Raw genomic sequence first — 12,963 nt, 5'->3', positions numbered from 1 at the left:
AAATAATATATTTTGGTAAGCATTGTAAGAAAGCTTTAATGGCCGGGCGGTGGTGGCTCACGCCTTTAATCCCAGCACTTGGGAGGCAGAGGCAGGTGGATCTCTGTGAGTTCGAGCCCAGCCTGGTCTACAAAGTGAGATCCAGAACAGGCTCCAAAACTACACAGAGAAACTCTGTCTCAAGAAAGAAAGAAAGAAAGAGAGAGAGAAGAAAGAAAGAAGGAGAGAAAGAAGAAAGAAAGAAAGCTTTAGTGAGTGTGTGAAGTGGACCTTAAGTCAGTGAACTGAGAAAGCAGAGGCAAAATGCCCTCTTGCCAAAACCCCGTGAATACGTTTGTCCCTGTGCTATGAAGTGGAGTGCTAGTGTCTGCACAGTGTAGAGAAAGCAGACCAGGCAAGATTTCCTGAAAGACAGGAGCCTGCAGGCCCTGGGCAGCCCTGCTTCACGGAGGACCTCTGGGGTGCTGCGGGCAGAGGCAAGGGCAGTGATGGATGGAGGGGGGCAATAACTCCTGGGGAGCTAAGGATGTGGGTGTGCTGAATGGGTGCAGGTCATACCACTCGTTCTATGATGTGCAGATGAGAAGGCATGTGATGATATATCTGCACTTTTCCAGAACACCAGTAGCACTCAAATCTGTCCATCAAAAAAAAAATTTTTTTCCCCTATTTGGAAGTTCCCATGACTGCAAGTATATTTACTACCCACCAGAAGGCAGGCCTTGGGGAAGCCAGAGATAACACATAGAGTGGTTTCTGTTGTGATCTGGCCATGTCCCGCTCTCAGTTACTCCATATGGTATAAAACTAACATTCCAGGCTGTGCCTTGCTCTAGGAGACTTCAATTTTATAAGCAACTTTAAAAATGTATGTGTGCCTGTGTGTACATATGTGCACCACATGCATGAAGACATTCTGAAGGCCAGCAGAGCCGCCTGAGGTGGGTGTTAGGAACGGAACTCTAGTCCTGGAAACGCAGCAAACACTTATAAGCAGTGAGCCATTTCTCCAGTTCCTATAAACGGGGTTTTTGTTTTTGTTTTAATTCCATTTTGAGGGAAAAAGATGGCCATGGTCTCTGGATGGACCTAGAAATACCATCTGCCAGACACTGCTCATTCAGTGCAGATTAATAAGTGACTTACTCCTGGGAATAGGAAGGGTACCACCCTGTAAGCTGACTGGAGTGAATTAAGACGGGGGGGGGGGGGGGGGGACATGGAAGTGTTAAAATCACATCAGGAGGCAGAGGCAGGTGGATGAAATCCTGCCTCAAAAGGAAGAAAACCAGGGGGAACCAGGTCCGAGACTTTATTGGACACGTCAACCAAGGAAAGGGTGGAACTCTCTTCCCTGGATCCTATGGGCGATGGACACCGGCCACTGAGACAGCAGTCTCACATCAACCTCCTGTCTGATACCTGGTGTGTAGGTCGCGCAGACTGAGGACCCTCCGCATCCCTAGAGCTTCAGCTATGTTCAGCCCCTGACTGTTAACAAGGCCTACTTGACTGACTATCCCCCTTGTCTGCCCCTCTGGACCAGGTCCTGGTCACCTGTTTCCTGCTCCTAACCCATATCCTGCTTCAGAAAGGTTTAGTCTTTCATCTAGCAGCTGTGCTCTGCAGCTTTGCTCTCAGTCCTGATTCCAGCAGCTCCCTCCAGGCACGCTCTGGTCATCATCACTACAGTCCTCTGAAGCCTCTCAAACTGCTGCATGCAGCCTCTTTAACTTGTATTCATTCTGTAACCCTCATATAAGAATGGCCCCCATAGCCTATGTTTGAATGCTTGGTCCACACACAGTTGGTGAACTATTTGGGAAGGATTAAGAGGTGGAGCATTGTTGGGGGAGGTGTGTCACTGACTTTGAGATTTGAAAGCCCACAGTATTCCCAGTCTCTCTCTCTCTCTCTCTCTCTCTCTCTCTCTCTCTCCTCTCCTCTCTCTCTCTCCCTCCCCTCCCCTCCCCTCCCCCCTCCCCTCCCCTCCCCTCCCCTCCCTCTCCTCTCCTCTCCTCTCCTCTCCTCTGCTCTCCTCTCTGCTCTCTCTGCCATGTGCTTGTGGACCAGATGTAAGCTCTCAGCTACTGCTCCAGCACCATGCTTGCCTGCCTACTGCCATGCTCCCCACCATGATGGCCATGGACTCATCCTCTGGAACCGTGAGTCCCCAAATTAGGTGCTTTATTTTATAAGTTGCCTAGGTCATGATGTCTTATCACAGCAATAGAAAAGTAACCAAGACTACAGATATGTAGATACATTTACTGTGCTGTGTGGGATATGAGCATTAATAGTAATTAGACTGGGAAGAGAGGAGGGAGGGGAAACTGTCAGGATGTGATATATTAGAGAAGAATTAAAAAAAAAAGAAAAAAGAACCTGCATTTGCCTCAGCCAACCTACCAAGGCAGACAAACTATATGCAAGTTGCTCTCCCTGAAAACATGAAATCTTGTGAATGTATTGTCCCTCAATAAATCCTGACATTGTCTTCCTATGTGTCTAGCGTAGTACATTCACATGTCTGTGGTGATTTGGCCTCAGAAGTGCCTCTGGGTCACACCCCATCTGCTTCTGTTGAGTCAGGCTGGTTCTGTGTCCCCAGATTACCACAACAGCAATATTTTCATCACCCTAGCCTGCTTCAGAAGACACTGAGGTTCCCTGAGGCATAGCTTCCTTTGGAGCCTACATCTTGGAGCCTGGACACTCACTACAGGAGTGGTCCCGAGAGGGAAAGCCCTCTGACAAAGGACCCATGACTGACCTAACTGGCCCTGCTTGGCTGCGGCCCTCTGGGACCCACAGAAACTGGTCTCCGTTGTCCTGGAGCTGGGATTCTATGTCATCAGCTCCATTCCCTTAGTGGAGCTGGTGCCAACAGAAGGCTGTAGAGAAGAACCCGTAGGGGAAGAGCCCAGACCCTATGGCTGAGGGTGTAACTTGGTTGGTTGGGTATCTGGCATGCATGAAGGCCAAGTCTGAGTTTTTCCTGAGCTACACGAGACCCTGGAGTTCAGCAGTCTTGGGTCAGATCTCACTCCTTGGTGTGCAGAAGCTGTGTGACCTTGGGCATGTTTGTCTCCCCAGCTGGCTTCTTGGCCCCTCTGAATCAGACCATTTCTCCTACAGTAAGGTTTAAAACCTCATTTGAGAAAATGATTCATTGTCTTTGTCGATAAGTCAGAATTAGACCAGGCATCACCATAAAACCAGAACTACTGAATTGAAAAATAAGTTTTGTTGCCATTTATGCAAGAAAAACCATTTTATTCTAAACCCAAAGCCTTAACCACCTCCCCCAAGTTACTGTTGTCAGATGCAGTGAGCACACAGCTCTTCCCTAACAAGAGTGCATTGAGCTCTCAGGATACAACCGAGGATTATAAACAGATTAAAAGCAAAACTGTAAATTCCCAGAAAAATCACCCTGTGGATGCATTCCTCATGCCCAACTTGTCTGGACCAATGGGGCGAGGTCAGATATTCCTTCCTCGGTTCTTCTTCTAAAATGTTTTCTTCCTCCCATGCTTTGTGCCACCCAGTCCTCCCAGCAAAACATCCACTGTCAGCTGAGCGGTGGTGGCACACACCTTTAATCCCCGCACTTGGGAGGCAGAGGCAAACGGATCTCTGTGAGTTCGAGGCCAGCCTGGTCTACAGAGCAAGTTCCAGGCAGGCTCCAAAGCTACACAGAGAAATCCTGTCTCGGAAGGAAAACAAAAACAAAACACCGTCTTTCAGATCAGCTGTACCTGTTTGCAGTAGCCTGTCACTAGCCGGCCTGTAAACTGTTAACATTCCCTCATAGAAAGATGCAGAGGAGAGAGAGGGTCAATGGACCCTCCTCTGAGATTCCACCGCACCTCTCGGCCATCTAGAGGCAGTTCTGCCCTAATTCCACATAGCCTCAGGGGCTCGGGAGCCACTGGAGTAAATAGGCTGTGGAAAGCCGCCTGAAGGGGGCACCCACGCTATGAGGAAACCACCAATCCATGCTGGTGAAGATTTTTGGGTAAGTCGGCTTTGGGGACCCCACACTCCCGCCGCTAGCACCGCCCAGTGAACTCATTGCTTCCCGGGTTGATCTTTGTTCTTAGGGCTCGAGGAGGAGGGGTAGATGTTGTTGACGACTCTCCAGAGAAGGAATTCTCAAAACGCCAGTGTTCTTTGAGAAAAATATTTTAATCTAATGCAGCTGAAGTGCTTGAGTGTTTCTAAATAATTGAAAATGGTATTTACTATTTCAGGCCTAAAATTTCATAGATATATTTGCCTATAAATCTATGTATTTGGCTCTAGTTTCTTGCTTTTCCTCTGCTTTGTAGAAGAAATGTTTCTGGTAATATTTTCCATTTCTAAATATTAATTCTTAGAAAAGACTTCAACTTTGAGTTAATAAAAAGATTTTATGTTAATTACATATTTATTTTGGGTGCATGTGTGTAGCTGATCCAATCTTGCCACTGTCGTCTCTCCAGGGACTAGCAGATACTTGGTCATGAAAGCCACAGTTAGTGACTGACACTGAGTAGGAGTGAGGCTTCTAGAGACCAGATTTTCAGATGTTCTATTGCTGAGTTTGAGTTCACATTCTCATCCACCTTGTCTTTCAAATAGAGCTTTATGCCCAAGAGTCTTTTCTAGGACACACAGTCTCCTTTAAGAAGTCCAGGGAAGCCGGGCAGTGGTGGCGCACGCCTTTAATCCCAGCACTCGGGAGGCAGAGGCAGGTGGATCTCTGTGAGTTCAAACCCAGCCTGGTCTACAGAATAAGTTCCAGGACAGCTAGAGCTATGCAGAGAAGCCCTGTTTTGAAAAACAAAACAGAGAGAGAGAGAGAGAGAGAGAGAGAGAGAGAGAGAGAGAGAGAGAGAGAGAGAGAGAAGCCCACAGACCAGTTGTGAAAATGCTGCACTCTATAGCCCTGTGAAAATGAGCGAAATTTTCTGTGTCAAATCACAGAAACCCTGTTTTAAATTAATTTAACAGGAGCTTGGATAGCTTGGATTGGTTGTACCTGGAGTGGAGCCGCACTTAGGAGAGATTGGTGACAGGAATGTGTGGCCCAATTAGAAGACTCAGTGTCGCCAGGTTTCGTGGCAGAGGCTGGTAACCCCTATATTCCAGAGGCTGAGGCAGAAGGATCTCTGTCAGTTTGAGACCAGCTTGGGCTACATAGTGAGGTCCAGATGAGTCTGAGATACATAATGAGACCCTGTCTTAAAAAAAAAAAAAAAAAAAAAAAAAAAAAACCACTAACAAAACAAAAACAACTTCCCCTTGAACAAGCAAGAAGACCCGATGTCCAAAAAACTCAGCTTCATCCTTTTAATCATGGGTGCCAGATGTATGATACAAAATGCAAAGCTGATCCACTGGCCCTGCTCCTCATTGTTTTTAGGATTCATTTGATTCTAATCTTGTGCCTGTGTCTCTGTGAGGGTATGCGGTGCATATGAGGGCAAGTGCCTGTAGAGGACAGAGACATCGGCTGCCCTGGAGCTGGAGTCACAAGCTGTTGCAAGCCACCCAGTATGGGTGAGTACTGGGAACCAAACTCAGCTCCTCTGGAAAATTAACAATTGCTCCTCATCACTGAACTATGTCTTCAGTCCCTGTACTGTCTTAAAAAAATTTTTTTTACGTTATTTATTTGTGGGGAAGGAGAGTTGATGTGTATGCCACAGTCCACATGTGGGAGTCAGAGGAAAACTTGTGGAAGTTGCTTCTCTCCATCCACCACGTGGGGCCTTGGAATTGAACTCCCGTCACCAGGCGCCTTTCCCTGTGGAACCGCCTCATGCATGTGCGTGCGCGCATGCGCGCCCGCCCACGACCATGTGGTCTCTCAATTGCACTGCTCTCGTTTCTCACAGAGTTGGAGGTAGGGGATACATACGTGGTGCCACAGCACACGTATAGAGGTCAGAGGACAACTTGCGGGAATTGGTTCTGTCCTCTCCTGTGAGTCCCTGAGATGAGATTTAGGTCACCTTGGTGGCAAGCACCTTTACCCGCTGCGCCATCTCGCCCACCTCCCCAGCAGTCTCCTGGGTGCAGGATAGAAACTGAAACTGCATGGGGCAATAACTTGGACATTGGTCATTGTCACTTGTTGATAAAAATCTATAGTATGTAAGGCTCCCTGGTATGGCCCTGTAGATTCTCATACTGCTAATTGAAATGATCTGTTGAAAAGTCCCCACCAGACAGAGCATTCATGAACGGTGGGGAGTGAGTGTGCCCCTGTGTGTATGAGTGTTCATGACCTACCATGTCAAGGACATCAATGCCTCAGAACTATGGGAAAGGCAAGACATTCCCCTGGTCCGAGTGTCGACAAAGGGATGACCTTTAGGTGAAAACAGTATGTGCAAAAAGTACCCACTGCAGCCTCCTCATCCTGGATGACTATGAGATCACACCCTGTGTGATGTAATACTCTGAAAATCTCTCTTATGTTTTAAGAGACCGAAACTTTTGCTGGACCTCACAGCCAGAGTTAATAATACACCTTAAAGGCATATAAGACTGCCATGCTGCAGTGTATTCAGCGTGTTTGTTTAGCCTTTAAGAGAACTCTGAGGGGTTGAGGATCTAGCTCAGTGGTAGAGTGCTTGCCTAGCAAGCCCAAGGCCCTAAGCTCCTGGGGGTGGGTGGGTGGGTGGGGAGAGCTCTGTAACAACCTTACTTGCCTTGGATTTCTCATGTAATCAGCTTTTACATCAAAACTAATGCTGAGCTGCAGTCTTAAGATATGTAACTTCCATGACCCTGACCCAAGAGTAATGCATGTGTGTTTGTGGCTTTTGATAGTCGTTTGTTGGAAATAGACTGAAAGCAAGTCTTAAAAAATGAATATCCACATAAGTGCTGAATGCAGCTTTTGGACATTGTTTGATAGTGTTTGCTTCTTGTCTGAGTCAGTGGGAGTCGGTGACTTCATCCCTTGTAAAATGGTTAAGGATTTCTGTAAAGCATTCCTCATTCCTTTCTCCATCTGATGCTTTCTATGCTGTTCAATTTAAAGAAAGAGATCAAAGCCCTTTGCTAGGGACAGATACATTCAGACACACGGCCAAGGACAGACGGATTCTGAAGACAGCGCTAGGCAGGCACAGATTCCGATTCATACAACAGACGGATGGGAATGATGGCAGACATGGAGAAAGCAGAGGAGAGGAGTCAAATCTGGGCTCACTCTTGGGAAAATGACACCAAGAAGTGCTTTGATTTCTGTCCTTAGTGTGACACCAATCAATGCATTATTGGTGACTCTGAGTTTATTATCAATGTGTTCAAACTGATGAAATCCTCCCCCGTCACTACTCCCCTCCAGAGACACCCTACTGAGATTAGCTGACCCTCCTCCTCACTCATGCGCTGCTGGTTCATCTCCATCTGAGCAGAGGGCACCTGATCCCAGCTCTATGTTACTTGTGTCTGTCTTTCTTAATCAGCTGTTGCTCCCAGCCAGGTTTCCAGGGGCCAGCCGCAGCAAAAATAGACCTTATATCTTTTATATCTGTTTCCTAAGGTCCCCTGGTCATTAAGACTTAGCAAGAAGTATTCATTAATTTTTTTGTTCTTTGCATTTCTTGACAGAAATGGTGGCTAATCCCAGCACTTATCAGCAGAAGGCAGGAGGAACAAAGCCTGAGGACAGCCTGGACTATATGGTGAGACTCGGCGGAAACAAAACAAAACAAAAACACTTATCTAAAGAGAGGAGCTCGGGCCAGTAATTGGACCCTTGGCTCTTTGTCATGCCTTGCGCCTCTCTCTTCTACCGGGAATGTCTTGCTTTTCCCATAGTTCTGAGGCATTGATGTCCTTGACATGGTAGGTCATGAACACTCATACACACAGGGGCACACTCACTCCCCACCGTTCATGAATGCTCTGTCTGGTGGGGAGTTTTCAACAGATCATTTCAATTAGCAGTTCGGTTGATGAGTCAGGTTGGCACGTGAGCTATAAAAGAGCAGCCACGTGTCATGAGGCAACACTATGAAGATTCTCTCTCTGCTTCAAGTTTTTGAGGGCCAGAGAGGTGGCTTAGCAGGTAAAGGTGTTTGCCAACAGGCTTTACTCTGGCACCCAAATGCTGGAAGGAGAAAACCCTCAAGTTGTCTGCTGGCCTCCACATGCACACCATGGCTTGCACATGCCCATACACATATACACACTTGCACACAAAATAAATATTAACATAAATTTTTTATTAACTAAAATTTATAAGCCTTTGGGAGGTATGTGAAATAGTTCAGTTACTAATATTTCATTCACTGTTACATTAAAATGCACATTTAAAAGCATATATTATATTAGTGTGTAGCTTGAGTTTTTCTGCCTTGCCCACAGTCAGGACAAATCTCTTTTTACCCGCCAGTCCCACAGCCGCTCAGACCCAACCAAGTAAACACAGAGACTTATATTACTTACAAACTGTATGGCTGTGGCCGGCTTCTTGCTAACTGTTCTTTTATCTTAAATTAACCATTTCCACAAATCTATACCTTGCCACGTGGCTGGTGGCTTACCAGCGTCTTCACATGCTGCTGGTCATGGCGGCGGCGGCTGCAGTGTCTCTCCGCCTCAGCCTTCCGCTTCCCAGCTTTCTCCTCTCTCCTTGTCCCACCTACTTCCTGCCTGGCCACTGGCCAACCAGTGTTTTATTTATTGACCAATCAGAGCAATTTGACATACAGACCATACCACAGCACTTCCCCTTTTCTTTTTTTTAAAAGGAAGGTTTTAACTTTTACACATCTCCAAAGCCAGCTTGGTATATTTGGGAATTTGGGCGTAGCATCTCTTACTACTTCCTGCTGGAGGGGGGCGCTGTATCTTATGGGGATGCAAAGAAAATTTTAGGATCATGGAGTAGTCCGTGAGACTGTATCATCTGAGCTAGTTGCCCTGAAACGATTCTGGATGTTGGATCATCTGGGCCATGGTGTCATCAGAGACCTTTCAGGTGGTCTTGGCTGGTCAAACCTGATGTATCTTAATCTGGAACAAATCCATAGCCTCTGGCTTTCTGTAGAAACAAAAGCAGAGCCTCTTTTCCAAAGCAACATATCCTTATAGCAAAATTTTGAAGTCAAGGTACCTTAAAATATACATTTTGGCATAACTCAACAGCTTTTGCAATCAAATGTTTTTCTTCAGTTACGAATATCAAAGAGAACATAATCCAGATTCTCTGTGTGGTAGCCATCTTTATGTGGCTTATTTTTTATATTATCTTAAGCCTATTGCTTTAAACTGCAGCCTTTTAAGCCTGAAACTGCGCTGTGGCTGCTGGCTCCGCCCACTTCAGCTTCCCAACATGGCGGTGGTACGTTTTCCGCCAGCTTTGGGAGCCATCAATTCTCAGAAATAGTGGGTCTATGCTTCTTATCAAAGCAGCGTGTAGCCCAGAAACTTTTTTTGTTTTGTAACTAGCAAAGGCTAAATCCACCATGCAGCTTAATGTGCCACTTGCAGAGGCCTCATTCCCGCCATACTGCAGGTCAAGCACACATGCCAGAACCCGCCAGTAACTCAAACCGGCAGCTGCTGCTCATTTGAGAGAGACAATTAGGAAGCTGTTTTTAGTTCCATTTTAGAATCTTTTCTCAGGTTTTAGGTAGAAACTCTTGCCCTCTCGTTGGGCGCCATTTGTAGCTTGAGTTTTTCTGCCTTGCCCACAGTCAGGACAAATCTCTTTTACCCGCCAGTCCCACAGCCGCTCAGACCCAACCAAGTAAACACAGAGACTTATATTGCTTACAAACTGTATGGCTGTGGCCGGCTTCTTGCTAACTGTTCTTCTATCTTAAATTAACCATTTCCACAAATCTATACCTTGCCACGTGGCTGGTGGCTTACCAGCGTCTTCACATGCTGCTGGTCATGGCGGCGGCGGCTGCAGTGTCTCTCCGCCTCAGCCTTCCGCTTCCCAGCTTTCTCCTCTCTCCTTGTCCCACCTACTTCCTGCCTGGCCACTGGCCAACCAGTGTTTTATTTATTGACCAATCAGAGCAATTTGACATACAGACCATACCACAGCATTAGTGTGTATTAATAACTAGTGTTTTCTTCTGCCCACATTTCATAAAATAATTTCGTTCAACTCTACATAAAATCTTTGGCCAGTGACTTGACCCTATGGTTTTTTGTTTGTTTGTTTGTTTTGAGACCAGGTTTCTCTGTATAATTTTGGCTGTCCTAGATCTCGCTCTGTAGACCAGGCTGGCCTCAAACTCACAAAGATCCTCCCGCCTCTGCCTCCCTAGTGCTGGGATTAAAGGCATGTGCCACCACCGCCCGGCACCCTCATGGTTTTTGAGAGAGCATCACCATTGTGTTGCTTGAAGTCCAGGCCTTGGGAATCTGTGTCCCTGATCAGCCAGAAACATTATCCTAAACTCCAGGATAATGAGTGCCTGTCCTCACATTAGGACAGCTGGCCTTCCCATTTACCCAGTAGGTGGGGACTCCCTTCAATGTACTGCTTTAAAAAGTACTTGGAGCTGGAGAGATGGTGCAGTGGGTAAGACCTCACACTGCTTCCTCTTCTAGAGGACCCAAGTTCAGTTCCCAGTGCCCATGTTGGGCAGCTCACAATATCCTGTAACTTAAGCTCTAGGGAGATCTGATACCTCTTGCTTCCATGGACACCTTCATTCGTGTGCACAGTCCCACACAAATATCTACTCAGAAACACAAGTAAAGGTAATAAAAATAGCTGGGCAGTGGTGGTGCACACCTTTAATCCCAGCACCTGGGAGGCAGAGGCAGGCAGATTTCTGGGTTTGAGGCCAGCCAGATCTACAGAGCAAGTTCTAGGACAGACAGAGCTGTACACAGAGAAACCCTGTCTCAAAAAAAAAAAAAAAAAAGTAATAAAAATAAATCTTAAAGAAACATATGCCCTGGGCTGGAGAGATGGCTCAGTGGTGAAGAGGACATGCATTCAATTCCTGGCACCCATCTAACAGCTCACAAACACCTGTAACTCCAGCTCCAGGGGATGATGTCCTCTTCTGGCCCCCACAGGAACTGCAAGCAAATGGTGCACATACATACACCATACACATACACAATATTAAGTTTAAAGTTGTCTTTAAAAATGCTTGTTTTGGCTTCTGATGACTCTTGAGACTGTACAGTCAAGTCTCCCAGAACAGTGCTGAAAGCTTTCAGTTTCTTTAAAGACCAACTCTTTCAAGGCCTTTGTGAACATCACAAACCAGCAGTGGTGGGGACAATTTCAAACAGATGTGTCATTCCCAAACAAAACAATGTTGTGCAGAACAAGTAACTGCGAAGGCCTTGTGTGGCTGGAGAGAACTGACAAGAGCTGGATTTTTGTGTTTTCTGAAGAGTAATTTGGAGATTAAAATTTGCGGTCTGAGGAGGGGTTGTAGCTTCGTGGTAAAATTCTTGCCTAGCATGTATGAGGCTCTGAGTTCCATCTTCAGTATTGCAAACAAAATACCACAAAATGGTTGCCATAGATGCTGTACCTGGAGTTTCCTCATTGTATTTGGAAATGAACTCCAGTTTGAACTGCTGCATTAGAAGAAAATGTGAGCTTTAGAGTTATTCAAACTCTTAGTTCCCAGGCTCCTGACAGCTGTGCCTTCCTACTGTCCGAATTGGGATATATGATGTCTCCATCTCAGGGCTTTGAAACGTTGCTCTTTTTCCTGCCTGATTTTTGAAGAGCTGTTTGTGGTCAGCTCCTGAGGTGTGTCTGACAGATTCTTTTCTTAGCTTGCCATTAATTATCCGTGTTTTGAATCAGACATATTGGCAACCCCCTCACGCCCCATGCTGCCATTTACCTTTATGGTTTAAGTATTTTCACACAATCATGATTTTCACTCGGGCATCCTTGAAGGCCCTGCATTGACTTTATGATTTTATATTATAAATTATATAAATTAAGCTCCTCAAAATCTGAAACTTCCTCAAAAGGTCATTCCCTGCCAAGTTACAGAAATTGTTAGTATAATTACCTTTCTTCTTTCCCTTTTTAATTTTTTTTTTTAAATTTTCACTCCTAAAACAGATGACTCCTGGAAGTTTCTTCAATTATTCTGAGTAACTGAATAGAAGACCATCATTCATTCATTCACTTGCAGCATCATGCTTGGCTTGACTACACCAGTGGTTCTCAACCTGTGGGTCTTGAGCCCTTTGGCAAACTTCTATGAAAATATTTACATTATGCTTCATAACAGTAACAAAATTACAGCTATAAAGTAGCAATGAAAATAATTTTATGGTTGGGGGTCACCACAATATAAGGAATTATTTTAAAGGGTCATGGCATTGAATGAAGCAGCTTTGGAGTTCTTGAGTGGGGGATGGCTCAAGGTGTCGCCTGCACTCTCAGGCATCCCTCCATGTGTAGAGGTCATCCCTCGTATCTCTGCCTCTGTCATCAATGATATTGTCTGTGTCTGTGTTTCTTCTCTTTTTGTAAGGACATTTTCCCACAGGACTAGGGACCAATCCTCAGGACTTCATCTTAACTTGGTCACATTGGCAAAGACCTTTCCCAAGTGAGGCCACATTTAGGCCTCCTTTTGAGTTGGATACAATCCAATCCATCACAGAGGCGTTGAAAGCCAAGTGTCCCTTACTTCAGGTCTTCTAGTCCAACCCCATGGTGACTGCAGCTCCAGAGACTCTCCCAGCTCCAGCCACACAAGTCCAGTGCAGAAGTTACTGTCTTTTACTTTTCTGTTGCTGTGTGTCACAAAACACCATGACCATGCCAATGGCTAACAGTTTATTTTGGCTTATGGTTCCAAAGGAGTCCATAATGGTGAGGAAGGCATGGCAGCAAGTGGCCAGAGCAGGGTGCTGGATGACGTCATTTTTGCTGTACATTGGAAACAGAAAGCAAGAACTGGAAGTTGGGTGAGGCAATAAAGCTTCAAATCCTGTTCCCAG

This window comes from Peromyscus leucopus, chromosome 1 (assembly GCF_004664715.2).
Source record: "Peromyscus leucopus breed LL Stock chromosome 1, UCI_PerLeu_2.1, whole genome shotgun sequence".
NCBI lineage: Eukaryota > Metazoa > Chordata > Mammalia > Rodentia > Cricetidae > Peromyscus > Peromyscus leucopus.
This window is presented reverse-complemented; position numbering follows the sequence as displayed.